Source organism: Penaeus vannamei, chromosome 17 (genome assembly GCF_042767895.1).
Source record: "Penaeus vannamei isolate JL-2024 chromosome 17, ASM4276789v1, whole genome shotgun sequence".
In the NCBI taxonomy this organism is placed as follows: Eukaryota; Metazoa; Arthropoda; class Malacostraca; order Decapoda; family Penaeidae; genus Penaeus; species Penaeus vannamei.
The window spans coordinates 26,192,205-26,197,204 of record NC_091565.1 but is presented as its reverse complement, the minus strand read 5'-3'; the positions used below and the strand labels follow the sequence as shown (position 1 = coordinate 26,197,204).

The window sequence follows — 5,000 nt, the reverse complement described above, 5'->3', positions numbered from 1 at the left end:
CAATAACATTGATAACAATAATATTAACAACCATGGTGGAAAAACTTATTATATTTATGTCCATAATGATAATGATAGCAATAATGATTATTATTATTATCATTATTATAATGATAGTGATAACAAAACTGTTCATAATTTTAATGATGAAAATAATAGCAATTGTAATAATATAGTGGGAAGGAGGCGTCCCACCCACTACTATTACTTCTTGTTGTTGGTGTTTGGTAGAGTGTGTCTGAGGCGGTAAGGCAGTAAATAAGTAAGGTGTTGATGTACTCTGAAGATGTTGGTGAAGTTAAACTTCTTGCTGGTTTTGGCTTTATTCTGGTACCTGGTTTGAGGCACCAGTCTCTTTGGAGGCGTGGGTTCGAATCCCACCGCTGACAACAACTGTTGGCAATACAGTGGGATTACCGCACCACGCGCCCCTCCGAAGATTGCCGCACCACGTGCCCTCTGAAGATCGCATCTCACAAGTCTTCCAAAGATAACGTAACCACTCTGAAGATAACCTTCACAAGCAGTTACAAGTCTACGAAGATAACTGACTCACACACCTGCAAGTAAAGAAGCTCTCATTGAAGTTGTCACTTCAAGACCTCCTATGCACCTGATAAAGCAACATCAATCAACACTGCCCTGCCAGTACCTCAAGGTGAGTTTCTTTTATCCTCGCTCTCACGAACACCTGTGTTCTTCCTCGCATAGAAAACGAGATCTCCCCTTAACTAGCTAGTCTCCCCTCACTCCGAGTGTCTCTCACTCGTGCACTATGGTTAGCTTAATTACGCTAATTTCTCTGTAGTTCTGTCTTCTTATGAGTACTAAAATCGTTTTCCTGTTACTCTGAGTCATGATGATTTCTGAATCTCCACGATGCTGAATTTCAGTTCATTCTGAACTACTTTTTACCAGGACTCTTTCCTGTAGTTGTTTGCATGTTTTAGTAATTCTCTTATTAGATAAATCCTTCCTGTGTCCTAGCATGCAACTGCCCTTCATTTTCGATGAAAGATCAATCTTGCATTTTGCATGCAGCTACATTCATTCCCCTGAAGGAAATGTGTTCTATGATTTATCTACCTCTACTTTCACAAGGAAATCTGCTGTCGTGTGGTCTTGCACGTGAATTCTACAAACTATGACATGGAGAATCATTCCTTTATCTTGCATGGCTCTGCAAATTCGCAATTTCCACGAGATTTTATCTTACAATCTCGAATGTTGCAATTATCACTCTATGCCCAATACTTGACACGTTGCTTCCAGTTATTTCCTAATCATTACGAGTTCCTGTTGATATTGTAACTCCCTGAGATATGGCATTATGTCTTCTGTTGCCAAGACATGGTACTGTTGTTCCCGTCTGTTGTCCCCAGAGCCACATGCCCCGTGCTGAAACACCACTGTTGCCCTTGACTCTCGGGTCACCCATCGCTACCCTCGCCGCCGTACCTGGCACACCAAGTCACGCTCACCTCACGGACGTCCTCGCCGCCGAATCACCATCTGACTTTCTCTCGTTCTCTACTGCACGTCACTGCAACTTAAGCCATGTCCGCCGCCTCGGCCGCTGGTGACTACCGCCGAACGTCATTACTGCCGCATCACCTACCGACACTCTCGTTCTCCTCGCGTTGCGACTCCGGCAATATCCACCGCCTCATCCGCAAGTGATCACCGCCTATGCTCCTCGTGCATCTCGCTTCACTCACTCACCACACCTGCTGTCGTGCTGGTGACCCTGGCAAGAACTGTCCCTCCTTGCCTGCCGACCTCATGACGCCGTCACTTTGATGTTTTACCTCTCCCGAGATGACGAATCCTTCCCGTCGACGTGATCCTCAAGACCTCACTCACAAGACTCTCTACTCAATCCATGTCTCATCGACGATTACTGGTCTCCCAGACCCGGTCTGCGTGTCATTTACGACTGACACGGCGCTTGACACGTTAACTGTGTCTTCCAGTGATCATGTGGAACGATTGACGATGCCTCTAATTTTCCTCGCTTTTCGCACGTTTTCTACACTCTGGCTCCTCATTTCCCTCTGTTTACTATATTTCCGGCGGATTAGTGTCGTGGTGTCTGTTTAAATTTGTGGAAATATAATTTAAAATGGGTGGATATCTGAGGCGATAGTACCACTCTCCAGAACTGTCTTTTCAGGACCTTTGCATTAGTGATGGTGATGTGTAGCAGTGTAAGAGAATACTTCGGGTCCAAGCCTCCGATGGCCGTGTTCAGCATGTCCATAGTAGGAATTGCGCTGACTCTTCTTGGGGTCTCGCTTTACTTCCAGAGCCACAAGACAGATTTTGAATCCAGACATTAAGGATTGGAACAGTTTCTTCACAACACTCTCGGATATGGAGGTATGCTTTCCTTCACCACAGTCCCCTGATGAGGCTGTGCTACGGACAAGAGCCCGACGGTTGCTGGCATCTGCCAGCCTCACCACAACCACGTCAAATTCTCTGCTGATGGCAACTGATGACCGGGGCAATGATACCGAAGCCAATGTGACCATCAGTATTTTGGCAGATGTCCAGGTGCAGAGGAAAGGGGTCAGCCTTGATGGGCTTACCTTGCACTCTCTCGTGGGGGCCAAGTTCTTTGGAGTCAAGAGAGACAAGAGTTTCTTGGAAGACTTGGGAAGGCAAATCTCCAAAAACTGGACTGCTTGCATGACCCTCTCCGGCCCAGCCCACTTACTGCCCAACTCTCCTCAGACCCCTCCAACTTACACACCAGTAAAGGAACCAAAGACAAGAAAAAAATAATAATAATAATAATAATATTATGGGACGCCTCCTTCCCACTATATTATTGCGACAATAATAATAATGATAGTAATGGTAATAGAAATATTAATGACAACAATTATAATGATAATGAAAGAGAAAAAAACAATAATGACAATAATAATGATAATAGTCATCATAACATAATATTGATGATAATAACAGCAATAGTAATAATGATAATAAGGATAATAATAATAAGTAATAATAATGATAATAAGGATAATAGTAATAATAATGATAATAAGGATAATAGTAATAATAATGATAAAGATAATAGTAATAATAATGATAATAAGGATAATAGTAATAATAATTATGGTGATAATGATGATAATAATAATAATAATTATTATTATTACTACCATTATTATTATTAATGTTATTGATATTGTTATTATTATTACTATTATTATTTTTACTATTATCATTACAATCATTTTTTATTATCCTTGTAACAATAATAATAATTTTAATGACCATAATAATGATAATGATAAAAATAGCAATAATACTACTAGTAATTATTATATTTGCAGTTATTATCATTATAATTATTATTATTTTGTTATTATTATTATTATTATAATCATCATTTCCATTGTTATTATAACTATTTTCATTATCATTATGACTATTATAAAAATCTTCATCATTATCATCACTATCATCATAATGATAATAATGCCATTGATGATAATATTAGTAATAATGATAATGATAATAAAAATTCCAGTGATAAGAATGACGGTAATAATGAGAATGATCTTAATGATAATGATGATGATAATAATGAAATGATAATGATTAATAATCATAATAGTAATAGTAAAAATTATATTGGTAATGATAATGGTAATGATAATAATAACAACAATAATCATTATAATAATAATAACACAAATTATATTTAAAAAATAATTATAATAGTACGAATGATAACAAAGCCCAACACACACACACACACACATTCTTAAACATCGAGAAAATCTCCTTTGCTGGACCTTCTGGGATGGTAGGAAACGTCACAATTTCGTTGCAAGCCCCAGCAATAATCAGCCATCATATTTATATTCAATCATCCTCGATATCTTTGTTCCATTACCTCGATGTTCTGGAACCTCTCTCCCTGCTCATCGCTGCCATTTCCAAGATTTTCTGGAAATCTTGTAATTCTCTGCCTTATTTTTCCCATGAAATTCTGCACTGCAGCTGCAAATGCTTTCCGAGCAGACTTTTCTATCTTATTCATGGATATAATGAAAGAAGGATCCTTTGGCAACTTTCTTAATTGGGGTCAATCAAAAATGCCAACTTTTACTTTCTCGCCACTAAGACCACGAAAGGTTGCTTTAATTTACCTGAAACAATCACCGTCTTTGTTGAAACTTTTACAAATTGTTTCATCAGTCCAAGCTTTACGTGAAGAGGTGGAAAAATGATCTGATTCGGGTCCACCAATGGCTCATTTACAATGTTTTTCTCCCTAACATTGAAACTTTCCCTCTTAGGCCAATATTTTCTAATCCAATGTTCAACTTTGGCTCGACTATCCCATAAGCATACAAAACAAGGATATTCTGTGTACCCAGTCTGCTGTCCTAGAAGGAAACACCATTTTCAAGTCGACACAAATTACCCATTGGTGCTCATCATATTGGATCTTTTCTTGAACTACTTTTATGTTTTCATATTTTTCCTTGTGTCGCTGAATGTCCTACTGGAATTGAACCATATTTACTGCCATTATGGAGCAACACATTTTAAACTTCCTTTTGAGCTGTCGATGAATAAATGCCATTCGGTGTAGCAGTACTTAATTCTTCCCATTTCATTCAAAAGACCTGTTACACTGTGATAATGCACAAGACCACCATCTAATCTGAAATACTGTAGCAACTTTCTTTCTCGTTGTCGATAAAAAGTGATTTTCTATCAGGATGGAGCAAGTTCTTGTCTAGACGCTAACAATTCTGAGGCATCTTTTAACAGATTTAGATCACGAACTAGATCATTCAACTCAGACTGATGAAAAATGCTTGGTTTCTTTGGAGAAGGAGGTGGCTCAAAAGCATCAAGTTTGGTTTTCAAAACTGAACTCACAATCATCCTCCAAATCATCTTCGTTTCATGGGAATTCCATAAAAACTGGTACGGGAATCTCTTTTGAATGGAAAACTGGTTTTATTGCT

At 38.5% G+C, this 5,000-nt stretch overlaps 1 pseudogene; it reads left to right on the top strand.

The window, feature by feature from the left end:
• The first annotated feature begins 2,189 nt into the window (after positions 1–2,189).
• Positions 2,190–2,787, top strand: LOC138864652 (transmembrane protein 248-like; annotated as a pseudogene).
• Positions 2,788–5,000: the final 2,213 nt, after the last annotated feature.